The 17770-nt window shown below is 37.1% G+C and overlaps 1 long non-coding RNA gene across 1 annotated transcript; it reads right to left on the reverse strand.

The window, feature by feature from the left end:
- Positions 1-1053: 1053 nt before the first annotated feature.
- Positions 1054-11175, reverse strand: LOC116280858 (uncharacterized). Its single transcript, XR_004190245.2, has 5 exons — positions 10739-11175; positions 9397-9496; positions 3268-3528; positions 2589-2657; positions 1054-1176 (listed from the first exon to the last, which is right to left on the reverse strand). It is a non-coding gene; the product is annotated as an uncharacterized lncRNA (long non-coding RNA).
- Between the last annotated feature and the right edge of the window lie 6595 nt (positions 11176-17770).

Genomic DNA, 17770 nt, shown 5'->3' on the forward strand with positions numbered 1-17770 from the left:
GGAAAACTATAATACGACATATCTCTCAGAGTTTTGACCTGCTGTCTGTTTTTTTTAAACTTCTGGATTAGAATCTATTTGAGGGCTGAGTCCTCACTATCTAGCACGGTGCCTGCAAGATGTGCAATAAATATGTGCAGGACGTAACACTTCCCTGAGTTGTTTGAGCATAGTTAGGTCCCTGGAACTATTTCCAAACATGTTGTAACTCTAGCTTTAGCGCATTGCGATGTTCTGTTTTCAGCTGCTAACAATGTACAACGACGTAGGTCAACAGAGTGTTTTGAATGTTTTAGAAAACTTGGCCAGAGTTAGAACTCTCCATTTGATTAGATTTCTGGACAGAGGATTCGAGTACATTTATCTCAATTGGGCAAAAGAACACGTTTGCATTTCATATTTTAGCTAGAATTTTACCTAGAAACCTGACACTCGGTTCATCCTTAACTAATGCCCTTTTTAAAGGTGATGCTGTGTACATGCTATGAATTCAATGTTGGTGTCCCCCAGAACCTCCCAAATTACCTGTTGAAGCCTTAATCACCAATGTGATGGTGTTTGGAAGTAGTTAGGTTTGAATGAAGTCCCAGCAGTGGAGCCCCCAGGATGGGACTGGTGTCCTCATAAGGAGATGAAGAGCTCACAGCTCTCTCCACCACGTGGGGATACAGCAAGAAGGCAATGGTCATCGACAAACAAGAAAAGGATTCTCACCTGGAACCAAGCCTCCTGGCACCTTGATCTTGGACTTCCCAGTCGTCAGGACTGTGAGAGAGAAATTTCTGTTGATTAAATCACCCAGTCTATGGTATTTTGTTAGCTAAGACAGCAAGTAAATCATTTTTGTTCACAAACAAAACAGAATCTCACGGTAAAGAATTCAGGTGGGTAATAGATTCTTTCATAACTAAGGAGTAAGAATTCTGACAATATCATGATAAGAAGGGACCATACGGAATACTGACACCAATAGCAGAAATTACCAGCTCCAACAGCCTGCAACGTTGATGGAGTGACTCAATGGCAGAGAGATTTCTAGTCCAAAGCATTATGCCTCTGGGTTTACCTGACCATAAACCTCCACTGCTGGACTTAAACTTCTCCAGGTTGAGAATTAGGTCTCTTCACTGCTCTGCGATAAATCCTCAGAGAACACAGGCTCTCTGTAAATGCTGCCTTTCAAAAAATACATAAAAGAACAAATACACTCTTTAGTATTATCTTGGTTATATCACATCACACCAGGCAGAATTCAACTCCTGTTTTGTTTATCTTCATACTCTTTACAGAGAATACACTACTTTGTTGCACACAATAGATTTTCTTGAAACACTGAGAAAATTAATTCATATATCAAGGTGCACGCACGTGTACGTGTGTGTGTGTGTGTGTGTGTGGTTGCATAGATGACAGGATGAGCTCAAAGCCTGAGCTGGAGGTTAATCAGCTCCAGGTAAATCAGCTCAAGAAAAGCATATTCTTATTTTAGTGCTATAGTGGGCTTATCAGAATGAAGTACAGCTAAGTATATGTGACCTACGGTTGGTTCCCTGCAGGAACCTCTTCACGAACTGGAGTAGCTACTTGCCCATTTATCTTGGCTTTTTGTATCTGTTTCTTTCCAATTCTCTTACCCTCTCTTAATGTCTTCTTTCTCTAGTGTTCTCTCCCTTGTCCATCTTTCCGTGTTAATTCTAGCTGTTTAAGTTACATGATAGGCTTCCTACAGATATAGACTGTGAGTTTATTGTTTCCCTGAGTTTAGGAATTCTTTTTTTTAACCCCTTTATTGTGGTATGGTTTCTGTGCAATAAACTACACATATACCAGATGTACAATTTGATGAATTTTGATGGATATATACATCCATGAACTCACCACCACAATCAAGATAGCTAACATTTCCATTACTCCCCAAGAGGTGCAATTTTTGAATTCCCAATTTATCCTTTCCCACCTCCTTTTGGAAATTCTTATCACTAGTTTATTCCAAATCCCCTAAAACATATCCCCAATTGTGATGGCAGGACGCAATTTTTGCCTGGTCCCAGAAACCTTTATCTTTCACTAAAAAATTTTGCCTTTAATTCCAGACCGTGATTCATACTAACCCTTCGTGGTGAAAGGCAACGCCTCCAGCCTGGGCTTTGGGTGCCTCCTGTCAACACAACTAGAACTAGGGAAGCTTCTACATTCCTTACTGAGTCATTCATTCTAGCAAAGCAAGGACTTAGTATCTGGAACTGGCAATCCTTAACTTTCAAGCACAGTATCTTATCCTGCTCTTGTATACCACTGAACACTGAAGTATTTTCATTAACAAGTTAATCAAAACCGTGCCAGGTCAAATAGGCACTGTTCTTCCAGCTCCTCTAACATCGTTAATTACCACCTAGGGATTGTAGAATGTTAATGAGATAACATATTACTCATTCCAGATAAATCATAATGAATGTCTCTTTAAATTTGTACATTGTTATCAGCTTTCAAAAATGTTCAACTATCTCTCAGATTCCCAAGTGAAGGGTCTTGCCTCATGGAGTGTTCAGAGACCAATAATCACAAACATTTTCAAACCAGATGGTTACCTCTCAAAGGCTCCTTATTCTAGTCAAGGTTCTTTGGGCTCAAGTAACAGAGAGATCCATTCAAGGTAGCTAAAAAGGAAAACAAAAAGTTGGTCATAGTGGGGTGTTAGCAAAGAAAAAAAATAATAAAATTAGAGAAGAAATGTCAAGAATCCAGAATGGGGGTTGTTATACAGATGAGTCTCATGGGGGAATAAAATGGGTCTGAAGCTCCTCTCCTTGCCTTTGAACGCACGCTCTCTCTCCTCTATAATATCTGTCTCCCTTTCTGTCCTGGCTGTTCTGCTTCCTTCTGAGCCTGAGCATCAAACCTCACATAAGGGGTGACAGTGCAAAGGTGCGGGGGATGTAGCTTAGAAACCAACAGAGCGGGGAGGGAGGTAAATATGTAAGGACGAAGCATCCCAGCGGTGCTGTGGTTGCAGAAGGCACAGGACAGGGCGGAGGGAAGACCAGAAGGCAGGACTGTTCATCTCCATCTGGGGGAATGCAATTTTCATAGATTTCAAGGGAGAGAGGATATTTCGGCAAGTTTTCAAGATCAACAGATAAACATGATGGTCCCTCATGTCTGGCAAAGATGAGCCCTCTTCCTCATCTTCCTGTTTCCAGACTGTGAGCTTCTCTCCTTTTTGCCTCATTTCAGAGTCTCAGCAGTCAGATAGGTTTGTGCCCATACCTCACTCTCAGTCTGTCTCGATTTTTCTGCTTTTCTCTGAGCCTTTCAGATCTCCCCTCCCTCTGTGGCCATTCCACAAGTGGCTTGGTCCTGCATTCCAACTCCCAATGTTCTAGTCTTCAGTTGCTTGATGTCTCTAGTTTGGAATAACCATGAGGGAACACTGTATGGAGAATCTGTAAATTCAGAATTTAGGTCTAGCTCTGCTGGTATGTAGTTGTGATATATTGAGGAAACCTCACGTGACCTCAGTTGTCATATCTGCAAGACAAGGTGCATGTGTTAGATAATTTAGAAGTATACTCTCTTTCTCTCTCTCTCTCTAAGTCAAGAATTACCACACATCTAGAATAGGACCTGAAAATGTTCATTGGGAAACCATGTGATGAGGAAGAATTTTGGAAGCAAAAAGACCTGAATTCCAAGCCTGGTTCTACCATTCTTTATATAACTTCTTTGATCTTCAGTTTTCTTTGTAAAATAAAGCTAAAAGCTATATTTTGGTTTCATATGTAAATACACAAGGTAGAGCACAAACCAGCTTCCAGCAGAGTGTGTGGTGTGTAGCAGACAGATAACCAATGGCATCTATCACTGTTACTACCCTAAATTAAATTCAGGAAAGAATATTTAAGTTAATTCTGATAAGTGTATTCACCAGACTACCAATAATATATTTTATAAGCTCTAAGAATGTCATTCAGGACTTAATTATTTTTTACAAAAAAAAAAAATGAACTGCTATAACCACTTAACAATCATCGTCACTGTCCTGGTGGCAGGACTATACTGTCTTGCCTTGTTTGTCTGTACATCTCTATTGCCATGCTTAATTTATAACAAAATAGCTTCCTGAGTATTAAAAATTAGAAAAGATAACTTTTAAAAATCAGTCTTCTCCTGCGTCCATTTGGATATTTGTTCTCAGGAGTTTTGATTTAGGGTTTCCAAATAGCCACATAGTTCTGTAACAGTGTAACAGGTGATGCTATTTTCTGTAATTTTCTAAAATAAAGTGTTTGTTTTGTAATATTTATAATAGCTACCTGATTTGAAGTGAGACCAGAGAAAGAAAAATAAACTTGTGTGCAGTGTAATTTGTTTTGAATTTGTACGATTTATTGAATGCTGCAATTTGACTTACTGCACATACAAACATCATTAGGAAACAATGAAAAATCACACACACTTCTTTGTCACGGAAAATTAAGGTAGAATATGGGAAGCCAGGGAAATATGTTCCAGGTTTAATGACTTCTTCCATCACCACCTGACTCTTCTGGCAAGTTCTACAAGAGAGGTTTTTCACCCTCTGCATCAGGACACATTGTTTCATGGTCTTGGGAAAACATTCTACCACAAGTAATCTGTTTCCAATAAATATAGAAATGTGTAATTCATGTGCATTTTAAGGAAATTAGAACAGATTTAAGTTTATCCCAACAGTGTCATTCTTGTTCCCAATTTGCATGTTTTTCTTGCACAGAAGGGAAATGGATAAAGTCTCTAAAGAAGAAGGAAACAGAATTTACTGAAAATGTGAGCTCATTAAAAATTATATGAAAATGCGTATGTTTACAAAAGTTTGAAAGGACACTGAAATTTTGGAAAGACAATGGGATAATGCTTAATATAAATTTTTTCTTTATGTACATCTGTATTCTCTAATTTTCCAATAAAACTGCATTGCTTGTAGTAAGAGGCCATTAGTTTTTGCAGTATATCCATATGCTCATCTACAATCTCAGCTCCCATGTGGCTACGTAAGATCATGTGACTACCTCTCAGCAATCAAATTTAGGAGAAGTGATGGGTCACTTCCTGTCCTGGGCAGCAAAACTTGGGTGTGATTCCTATTGTGTGTTCTCTCCCACTCTTGCTGCTAGAAACCCAGGATCTCTGGACCTCACCAGATTTGCATCAGACTGTAATACGAGCTTACTGAAATAAGCCCCTGAGATTTGGGGGTTTATTTGTTACCACAGCATAGTCTATGCTATCCTGACTTACACATTTGTGTAACTTTTAGTATTTTTCTATTTAATGTTCATGAATTCACCTGAGGCAAGTGTAATTATTTTTATACTATGTATGGAGGAGGCTGAGACTTGGAGACATTAGTAACTTTACTAAACAGGGAATTGATGAGCTGAGATTTAAATCCAGCTTTCATTTGAACTGACTTTTTTAAAAACTTAAACCATTCCTTTATTATATCATATATATTGTGACTTGCTTGCGAATGGAGCCACTAATTTTGCATCAAAGCTCCTTGGAGGGGGAGGGTATAGCTCAAGTGGTAGAGCGCATGCTTAGCACGCACGAGGCCCTGAGTTCAATCCCCAGCACCTCCTCTAAAAATAAATAAACAAATCTAACTACATCTCCCCTCTCCCCCAAAAACTCCTTGGGATGTGAACAAAAGTGATTTCTTTTATTCCTTTTTTTTTTTATGTTTGTCAGTGATTTCCTGCCATGACCATCCTCACTGAATAAATTAAGTCTCTTAATCTTTGAGGTAAAACCCAAGCTCCCCAATTCAGAGTTGAACAAGGCACTCAATTTGTTGCAATACATAGCAGAGAGCAGTCCTTCTCTAAGAAATCTCCTTCCTCATTCCAGTTAAATCTAGCGGGTAACTGAGAACAAATATGTGACAGAAGCCTGTGTGTCCAGGCTACTTGATGGTTCTGGAGGGACTTGTCCTTTATTGGACAAAATAATTCTTGCAATCTCATCATGAAGAATGGGCACTGTGGACCTAACATCAAGAACATCTATAATTTGGGTTGGCTTTCTAGGAAAAGTGAGATGACAATAATCATTTCTCCCCATCTTTTCTCTTACAGTCAAGGCTATGTGTTCTCAAGAGTTTTGTACAGGGCTCCCAACTACTGCTGTAACTTTGGGCAAGTCCATTCAGCTGAATAACATGAGTAAATATGCAGCCTATTAACTATCATCAAAGCTTAAATGAGTCAAAAGTGGATAGATTTTTTTAAAGGAAAAAAAAAATTAAGGAAATTTAGCCCAGCTGTTCAGCTCACTACATTTAAATAACATCTCCCAGTTTATTGCCTCAAGATACAGAGAACATGTGACTTGAAATGGCAAAACCTCTGTTTATGTCTAAGAAAGAGCATGAAAACCAAGATAATGTTCTCTGAGCAGCTTCCAAAACAAATGTTTGAATTTTCTGGAGATTAAAAACATAGGAAAATCAAATCTCACGTGAAAAGGAGTCAGAAGATGAAACAAAATTATAATGAAATATGCAGTAATTATTATCTTGTAAGTGACCCAAACCTCTTAAAAATGCATCTGTACCACGCTAGTTATCTGGCAATAGCTACTGAACCTCTCAAAAACATTTAAAAAATTCATTTCTCTAGCACATTTGTTTCTTAGAGATTAAACTAAGAAATATAGAAACAAGAGCTCAGCCTAAGTGTTCATGGATGCTTTGGTTTGAGTTTTTACAGAAGATGGTCTTCTTTATTCATATATATGCTCTGTAGTTTGATGTCATGAGTTTTATTTTCTGTTTAACACCTTACTAGAATGTGAAAAGAAGAGATTATGCCAATATTGTCAAGAGTAACAACCCCTTTCTTATTTTTATTAACATTTATCCTGTGTCAAAATTACTAATGCAGCAACATGTGGAAAAATATTCAAGAAAGAGCCAGAAAAGGTTATCAAGCAGACATATCAGCCCATAATAAACTCATCTGATAAGGTATTATCTTGGACATAGTCACCTTTTTGTCAAGGTAGTTCAAATTTATTCTGGTATATTTTTGCTGACATTTATTAAATATGTAAGTATAGCTATCCATTTTAACAGGAAAATCTTCAAGCCACAGTACAGATGGAGTCATGCAAATAACCACAATGACCACAAGGTGGCAAAGTATACAAATCTACATCATTCAGATGGGCTCTTCCTGGAGAGAACATGGCTTTTAGAATGGGGGAGGGGATGGGGGAGGGCTTTTCTTATGATTGTCTGCTGGCTAGAGAATAGCAAAATTATACTAATTTCTAAAATTTGATAATTACTCCAAATTCCTGGTTCTTGAGCTGAGTGTCTGTATCATGTTACTATTCTAATTTATTATAAATTTTTTTCCTTTTTAGAGCAAAGTTACATTTCTTAAATCCTAAATGTGTATTTTAAAGGCAAAATTACTGGGTCTCTCTCTTACAGCATTTTAAATCCATCTGATATATACATGAGTCAGTAGGAAATTGGGCGTTATTGCTCCACAAATTCAGAACCATGATGTGATTATATGATTAGTGCTAGTTATCACAAAACTAGTTAGTTATAGTTCAAAAAGTTTTGGTTTAGAGAAGCTAGATTACAAGACTTCTTAATACTGTTGTTTCCAAAACTCTACACTCTGGCTTCTCTTTTCAATGCAGTGCATTTTGAGTGAGCAACCAGTTTTCAGTGACCTAATATGTAATACAAACTCTCAACTCTGTTATGTCTGAAGCCCCACAGTCCTTAGCCAGCAAATCTCAAACAGCCATCTAGATAAGCCACACACAGTTTATATTTAATATATTTAAAACTGATCTCATTATCTTCCTCCCCAGATGCCTACTCCTTTCATCTGATTTCTCTTCTGGGAATCCGATGGATTGTGACATCCAAGTCAGAAACCTGGCACTGCTTAGTTCTCTGGTTTCCCTGAACCCTTCATGGTCTGAGTCCTGCCCACTTCTTTGGTTTCAGCCTCTGCCACTCTTCCGCACACTTCTCCCAAACTTACCATACTTCATTTCCCTTCTGTGTCTTTGCTTTTTTTTGTTGGTTATCTAGCTAGTACTCTTGGGGTTATATAAATCCATATAAGCTTTCTGGAATCTTTTGGCATCATGTATTAAGTACTTTAGAAAATTCATATTCTTGTGTTTGTCAATTATACTTTTTTATTATTTAAAAAAATTTTGTTTTGTTTTGTTGGGGAAGTAACTAGGTTTATTTATTTTCTTACTTATTTTAATGGAGGTACTGGGGATTGAACCTAGGGCCTCATGCATGCTAAGCATGCACTCTACCACTGAGCGATACCCTCTCCCCTCAATTCCACTTTTCAAAAGTAAATCATCAAAAAGTTGGTCTGACATTTGCAATAAATATTACTTATAATAGCAAAAGAAAACACCAGAAAACTCAAATTATATAGAAATGGTAAAACAAATTATAGTAATACTCTTAAGAATGTTGTACAACTATGTAAATAGCATTTTCAAATAATGTTACAGTTTAGCAAAATGTTTGCTGTATAATATTAAGTAAAGAACCAAGTTTGGGGGGTGCTGAGAGGACTCAGGAGCCAGACCACCTGGTTCCTATCCTGCTTCTGTCACTTGCTCACTACAAGCTGTTTATTCTCTCTGCTCCTTGGTTTCTCATGTATAAAATGGGCATGACAATAGCAGGGCTGTTACAAGGATGACATGAGTCAATGCACGTAAAGAGCGGACGGTGGATGAAATAAAGTAAGTGCTAAATAAAAGTCTGCTGATGTTACTGTTCAGGACTGGGGTTCTGTGATTCTCCTGGTGGCCATGAAACCACTGACATCCTATGCTGACAGCTGTTTTGATCCATATCCCGTGGTTAACTCCCCATGCTGATGTGGTCTCAGGAAAATGATGAGGCCAATGATTACACCAAGTTAAAATTACTCACTTTTGGTCTAAACAGGGTACTCCCTAGAGAAATAGTTTATAATTCAATAGAGCGAATTTGTAACATTTCAATAACTGAACTGTTAAAGCACATTAATCTCCTCCGAGAAAGATCTTAAAAAGATTAGCCTCAAACCGAAAGTTCTAGGCAAAAGCAAGGTTTAATATTCCAGCTTTTGTTCTTGAAATAGAAACTGATATACTTTTCCCAAATGAATATTAATGGATATAATTAAAGACACATTATGATAGTCTATTGATTTACTCTGAAGGTGGCTGAGAATTCTTTAGATCAAAACCTAACTTAGACAAGTAGGTATGAAAGGCCTCATGTTTCTTGTGTTAATTATCTTCTTGTATAAAATGTAATTAATTTTAGTTTGCTTAGCCAATTGGTTAAAAATTATTGATTTTCTAATATACCTGTGGTATTGCAGGTCAAGAGGTAAGACTTCAACATCTTCTTATCCCCTCTTAAGATCATCCAACTCGGACTTATTCCAGATTATGGAATAAGATTAACCTATAGGAATATGTACTGAAATAAGCAAGCTTCCAAGTGAATTTAGGTAAGTTTTAACTCTTCAACTATGGAATTTTTCATTCAACTTTTAAAAATTATGATTTGCATTTTATAAATTAAAACTTAATTTTTGATCAATCAAAAGGGCTCGACTCAAATTGATTTTCTCTGTGATGAAAGTATTTGCTAACAATATCAAAAATCATACATAATAATATAAAGAAGAATCTGAAGGGAAAAAAGAAGTTGCTTTCAAGTTTGCAGGGTACCACTCTCATTTCGCTGATAACTATAATGTATTTAATAGGTTGTTAGCTTTGCTAAAATTATTATATATACTAAAATATAATTAGATTTTCAAGTATTTTTTACTACTTCATTCTTACCTTAATCCTACCCAAATAATGAAATTTCTCTAGACAAGCTTTTTTCCAACTCAATTCACTTGAGCTGAAGTGGGGTTGACATGTGGTCTCTAAAAGATGTGTCTACATCCTAACTCCTCAAATCTGTGAATGTGACTTTATCTGGGAAAATGGTCTTTGCAGACATAATCAAGTTAGAAGTCTAAAGATGAAACCGTTCTGGATTAGAATGGAACAAAATTCAATGAAACATATCCTTATTAGAGACACACTGGACACCTATTAGAAGACTAAATGTGAAGCAATATTTGATACTCATTTTCTAAGAATAATTTTCCACAATATCAGACTCTCCTTGCTTTAGTGATGGATTCATTACTAGGAACAGTTTTGGGTAAAGTCAAGTAAACTGGGAGCCAGTTTAACCTTTAATCTCACAACTGATTGGCCCATCTGACTTCAGCTGTTAGGGTAGTGGAACAATTCCTCCTTGATGAGTCACTTGAGTTTGGAAAAATAAAAGGGTCTATCAGAAGATTCCTGGTCCCGTATCTGCCCGCAGTGCTCTCTCCTCTCCACCACACCATAGGACAGGGCTACCAGGAGACCACTGAACACAAGAGACTGAGAGAGATCAAGTTCCCCTGCCTGAGGAAAGCAACTGGAATTGAGATACGGACAACTAGATTGAAAGGGTAATACGCATGTTACAGAACTGAGTTTGGCCCAGTGAGAAATGCCCACGGCTGAACAGGCTAAAGGAGTTTCAAAGGGAGCAGGCATGTGTAATATTTCATTTCATTCTATCTGCTGTGATGTAACCCCACACCATTATCCCTAAACAAGTAATGACAGCCAACACTTATTAGATGCTCACCGTATACCAGGCAGTTTACTTTCATTACTTCACTTTCATGCTTTCAGCAGTTCTGTCAAGCAGGAACTATTGTGGACCCCCATCTTCAGGAAAGGTTTACAAAATGCAGATGCCTCATGAAAGTGATAATCTGGAGAAAGTAAAGGCTGTGTTCCACATTTGGGTAAATGCAGACTTAGAGAAAACATAGGGAGATCATAAATATTTATTGCAAACAGGAAGAAATGTCACACTGAGAGAAATGTCAGACTACCCAAGAATTTCCAGGAAATCCCAGACCAAACATTGTGTTTCCTACCTTCCAGAGAACATTAAATTTTTATAGGCTAGAGTGGCTCAAGTAGACTGAAAGACTGGAACATACTGAGGCAACTGATATCTGAAGGCTATAAACCAACATTGATGGTCTAGTTCATAAAATATTATACATACATACATACATATATATATATAACAAATAATTTAGTTTTCCATATTTTTGACTAATTCTTATTAGTATTTTGGTTAGAAAAAATTGAGACATTTATACATCCCAATTTTCCAATTCTGTAAATATTTTTCTTTTTAGAATACTAAAATTTGCATCAATGAGAGTGAATAGAAAAGAAGTCTTAAATAAATTTAGATTGGATTTCTCTGACTAAATGTTGTTGTGAAACTTTATCACAAGGAACACAATCTCCACACCATAGACAGTTCTGTTCTCTAAGAACACATTCAGTGTTTGTTGCAATACATTATCTGATATTAAGATCTAATTCTAGATGCATAAGGGAAACTCCAGAGAAGTTGATTGATAGCATTTTGAACCAGGCATGGATGTTTATGTAGCATACTTGTGAAAAAAATATTAGTAGGCTGTTAGTTGAGGTGATTAGATAAAGGAGTAAGAGCTGTCTGTCACTCACCTAGTTGAGTAACAAGGAAAACAGTGAACACGGGCTGGGATGCACTTGCCTCCACTTCCCTCCCTTTTGTCTTCATTCTCTTTTGTCTTGCAAGGGTACAGACTACAGTGCTATGTCTCCAAAAGGATCTCCAACCCCCTGAGAAATACCAGGCTTGGACCTTGCCTGGCTTCAGTGGTCTTACCTGCTACTGTAGCTTTGGGGCTCTTCATTAAGGGACTTACCACATTAGGGACTTATTTACCCTCCAAGCCTAAAATTTGAAGGAAAAGAAATAAGTGTAATTACCAGCTTTTAGACAGAGTCAAATTCAGCTCTCAGGACCTTTCTCTAGGCCTTTGTCTCTTAATAATAAACACAGCTTTATTGTAAATGCCCGATATACTTCTTAGAAATGTTAAGAATCACTGAAGAAAGAAAATCATGTCAGCAACTCTGTGCTTGAATTAATTTTTGTCATTGTTTCTTTTGTTTTAATTGATTTCACTTTTTATGGCACTACATTAGTGCTTTGGTTGGGATTTTAATTTTATGGATAAGTGAAAGCTATTGATTGTTTTAATTTAAAAACTTGTTTTTTCAGCAGGAGCTGATTCTTGTAAAAATCCCCTACCCTCCATATGCCCTTCCACTTAATATTCAAGTTTAAAAATCTGAGGGGAAAGGGAGGATTGTGTAAATAAATTTAGCTGAAACATACATATTTTTAATGGATCAATGGGACATTAAAATTGTTTTCGCTCCCCAAATTTTTCCTCAGCCCTTCCGAGAAGTGGCAATATCACCTCTTTGTCAACGAATACTTACTCCTTTCTAAACGCAGAGTAAAGTAAGTTAAGCTTTTCGCTACAGCAGTTACACTTAATGTTCTCCCATAAATGTACAATATTGTGTGCAATGAAACACAATAAAGAAAAAAAGAAAATAGAAAAAGAGGACAGCAAAAAAATAAAAATAGAACTACCATATGATCCAGCAATTCCACTCCTGGGTATATATCCAGGAAAAAAAGGAAAACACTAGTTTGAAAGGATACATGCACCCCAATGTTCATAGCAGCACTATTTACAATAGCCAAGATATGAAAGCAACCTAAGTGTCCATCAACATATGAGTGGATATATATATATATATTTTTGCATACATATATATATATATACATGTAATAGCAGCTCTATTAAAAATTAACCCAAACTAGAAATAATGTAAATGTCCTGTAATAGGTGAATGGATAAACAAACTGGATATATCCATGTAATGGAATACTACTCAGCAATAAAAAAGTATGAACTATTGATTCACACAACACAGATGGATCTCAAAGGTACTAGGCTGAAGGAAAGGAACCAGCCTCAAAAGGTTACATACACTGTCTGAGATTCCACTTCTATGTAATTCTGAAAAGGGCAAATCAGTAGAGATGGAGAACAGAATAGTGTTTGTCAGGGGAAATGTGGAAGACAGCATGACTACAAAGGAATGTCACGAAGAAGTTTTATGGGGTGATTTAGAACTGTTCTATATTCTGAGTGTGGTGGTAGTTACATTAATCTATCTGTGTTAAAACTTACAGAAATGTAGACCAAAAAAAAAAAGGGTCAATTTTACAGTATGTAAATTTTAAAATAATAATAAATGAGTCTGAACATCTTACTTCATTTGTTTGCAATTCAATGTGCAACACTGGAAACAAACTGTAGCCATGCATCAATTTCCCTAGCTCAGAGATTTGAAAAATTATTTTGTGTTGCTGTACTCATAGGATTAATGAGATAATGTTTGTGAAATGTTTTGAGCTCCTTAAAAGGAACTTGCTAAGCAAATACAAAGTGTTGTTATCATTACCCAAGCATTATTTTTTTCTTTTGCTTATATGATGAAGTTTATGATCATCTTCATTTTTCACGTTATTTTTAATGAATTGTAACAATAAAATGTGGTAGCCAAGATCTAAAATGAAACACGTTTTAATGAGGCTAAAAACTCTGTAATTAGAATTTGAAACATCAGTCTATCTAAAGATAACTGACTCTAATGATTATTTCTCTATGTACACAAGCTACAGTTCTATGATGTCCAAGTGGGGCTTATTCTGCAGTTTTGCCTACAGAGCATACTTCAAGTCACTAATTCCTCTGAGATGTTCTTAGTTTATCTGGGTGTCTGAATAGAGGAAATCAAGTATTAGGAAAAAATTCATAGCTGATGGTAAGAGAGTGTTCTATCTTCAAAAGGAAGTAATGAGTAGTCAGTTTAATTTTAGATTCTGGTTATATTATTTTTTTTTGTTAAAGTCTTTTAATCTCATTATGAACATAAGCACGACTTAAAAACATTTAAATTCTTGGACTCCGAACTAAATTTTTATTACCCATTTCTTAAGTACAAAATAAAGAATTCCACAGTTCCCCTTGACAAGATCACCAAGCTTCCTACATATCTTGGGACAAAGCGTGAATTCTTCTTCCTGGTTTTTGACATCGATCCTAACCGAGCTCTAGTTAACCTGGACGGTGTTATTTTCTGGGTCTACCTCCTTAATAACCCTCTACTTCATCAAGAGCTTTTCCCCTCTTCAAGTTTATTCCTACTTCTTCGTCTTTATTCAAGGGATTCCTCCTGCTCCTCTGCCTCCATCTAGAGGCAAGAAAGCCCTTGCAAAGAATCCAGCTTGTTGGAGATTTTTGCATGAGCCCTCTATGTATGTCACACTAAGGTATTTGCCCCTAATAATCCATGTCTCTAGGGAAGATAGTGAAATCCAGTAGTCAGCTAGCATTGACAGTTACTTACTTCCAAGCATGGAGACAAAACTACAAGAGAAAAGGAAAAGAGTCGATCTGAGTCTCCTTGAAAATGCAGAACACTGAAGTGTCCCAAGCTCAAGCAAACCACAACCTCAGTTCTCAGACCAAACGCCAGGCTAAACATTTCAAATGGAAAAGGTCCAAGAGTTTTAAGCATATTCAGAAAAGCCAAGCATAAGACACAAGGATCCTTTCACTTCCCAGAAAAAAGTAAATCTTAATTCAAAATCTTACCATTTCACTCAAGATACCGAAAGAAGTTTTGAGGCAAACGTTCCCATGTTGCAGCAGAAAAGGGCAAGTAGCCCAGATTCACGTAAAGAAACCGTCGTTGTCAAAAGTTCCTAGACAACATCTATAAGACAAAAGAGGTCCAAGGAAGTACATGACTTTTCCTTTCTCAAAACAGAATTTGCTCCAGGTTATTAGAAAACATATGTATCACTGACTCCTTGTTGGCATTCAGCTTAAACCAGGCTTTCATGAAATCTGACTTAGAAGGTAAGACAGAAGTCATTCTGTCCAGCTTCTTGTCTTGAAATAAGAAATGAACTTCAAAAAGGTGAAAACTGTTTCTGTCTAAGTCCTGACATTCATATATGTGGTTCAGAAATCTGAGGAATACATGGAATTCTTACTGAACAGTACTTTACTAATTTTTGGACCCCACAGCTTTCGTAACACTAAGGAATTTGAATTCTTCTTGTAAGACAGTTGGCAGCAGAGTCTGAGGATTTCAGAACACCTGAGTACAATGAGGAAAGCAATTTGGGGGAAGATAAGTCTAGCAGTGGTGTACAGAGTAGATGTCGGGGAGAAGAGCTGGAAGGAAAAGGTTTCACTTAGAAAGCATCTAGGGTGCAGCTGATTTGAAAGTTAAATTGACAGCAGTGATTGTAGACCTGTTGAATTTAAGTCATGGTGGGACCTCTAGATAGATACAGGTTTTGGAGATTATCTATAGATCTGTGGAGAGGTGAAACTGGATTGCTGAGAGTTTGGGATGGTCAGTATGGACTTGGGAATGCTAGCTAAATTAACAGTTGAATTCATGGAAATAAATCATATCAGAAGGAGAAAAAATTTAAAGAGAAAATAAGAAAAAAACTTGGGAAATGCACATAGAGGTAGGAGAGAGGAAGAAGGTAATGTCTGTTGAGCTACAACATACACTAGCAATTTGGCTAAGAAATTTACTTATCGTAGGGGTCCCAACTTTACTCTAAAATACACACCATTACCAATCTACTCCTGAGGAGACTCAGAGGCTTTAGAGTAGCTTGTCTAAGTTCACTCAACAAGGCACTCCACAAGTTGAGATTTGGAACCATGCCTCTTGAGCTTCAGGGTTCATGCCCTTTCCAGTAGCACATCAATACAAATGGGGGCAGGACATCAGACGGAAGTCACAGGGAATATGGGCAGTAACCACATCTGTCTGTTCACCTGCTATATTCCCAGCACATAGAAAGTGGCCAAAAATAGTTGCTGAATGACTAACGAATACTAAATATCACCTATTGATGGCTTGATTGATGTCTCAGGCCAATTATGCACTAAAGAGTTTTACATGCATTATTCTATTTAATCTTTCACAACACCCCTGAAGACATGAGAGATTATAGTGATTTCATGGCCACCCAGAATTCAGGACAAAGTTAGTCTGTCTCTACATTTAGGTTTCTAACCTCTATGCTATTTGAGAAAATCCATCAATTCCTAGTTAGAGGCTACTGATGACTTATGTGAGAAAAGATTCAATGATGATAAAAATGAAGATTTTATTCCATAGAATATAAACACAGAAGCCAAAGGAAAAGAAGTGAGGAATCTTCCAGAGAAAGAAAAGACAGAAATTAGATGTTTGCTAGAAGGAAAAGCAAGGTCCAATTTGATTTGTTTAGGTTTTGTTGAAGGTGGGAAGGTTAACTTGTTTTAAGTCAAAAGATAATTTGTTGGTGGATGCCAAACAGCAGAGATAGTCGGGGGCTGAGGTCTATAGAAGAGTCACATAAAAGATTTACTTTAACTTTTAGTAGATTAAAAAATAAATTATTTCTCTGAACCTGTAAAAAAAGTTCAGAGTTGGGAGAAAAAGAAACAAGTCAAATTAAAGGGACAGAGGAGCAAAGAAGCTCAAGGTGCTGAGGAAAACATGCAAAGTATCTACCAGGAGTGCCAGCTTTTTGCTGTGGAAAGACAAGATGGAACATTCCCCTCAAGCAGCATGCTGCTGTTAGGGGAGGTTGGTGTTAAGGGTTTGAAGATTCATGCGGGCCACACCCACACCCACTCATACCTTGTGGAAATGGGATGTTTCTACCCACTTGAGTACGAGAAGTCATGTTGTTTGGACACTCAGAGCCCAAATGAAGGAGAAATCGATTAAGTAAAATTTTTAAATGAGACGTTTCAACTGCACATATAATTAAAATTTAACTACCTGATAGTTTAGTAGTTCATCATGAAAAATATGAATAAATGAGAAAACTTTGGATTATCTGAATATTTTCTCCTAATGTATCTCCCTTTTTATTTATAATAGATTATATAAGTTTTCAAGGTGTTTGTTTAAAGCCCTATGGGTGTTCCTACAGTGAGGCTAATATTATTAACTCTGAGGACTTCCATACTAGTGGAGTGAGCAGCTCAGCAAATCTTTTTCCAAAGAGCAATGATGTAACTAGCAGATTTTTCCAAAACACCCATTTTAGGACTGTGGAAATTGGCCAAGAGCATACAGTAAATTGATAAGCATTTATTTGGGAAAAACTAACCGTTAGTAAGAACAAGGCCTTTTAGCCTGCTCCCACCCTCTCCTATTCCCTCAGCTCTGCAGCAAGGTATTTATTACTAGGGTGGGGAAGGCTGGGAAAAATCAGGAGTCCTACTGATAGCAGAGGCTGACTTGATTTGGAGCAGAGTATAGAAAAACCCATTTCCAGGGTTACTGTCAAAAACAATAGCAATCTCATCATGAACAAACATGGAAGGCCAACATTACACCTATCCTGAAGTTACAAGTCTGATTGAAGTAATGAACAGACGGTAGAATAGTCAGAAATTTAATAGGAAGATACATGGGAGGTGTTCACATATCCCTGGTGGCTGAAAGGCTACATGTATGTTCAAAGTTGCAAATGTGTTCAGAAGAGTCTAAGCTTTAGACATCCACTCTTCACCTGGCTGAGTGTAAGACCCTGAACATAGACAGAGTAAAAGTACCTTGGGGACAGAAACTTATTAACTGCTTGAACCTAGCCCACACTCAGATTCATCAGCAAAGGACAGATGCCTTGTTGGCTCAAGCTGCTTAA

This window comes from Vicugna pacos, chromosome 6 (assembly GCF_048564905.1).
Source record: "Vicugna pacos chromosome 6, VicPac4, whole genome shotgun sequence".
Classification (NCBI taxonomy): domain Eukaryota; kingdom Metazoa; phylum Chordata; class Mammalia; order Artiodactyla; family Camelidae; genus Vicugna; species Vicugna pacos.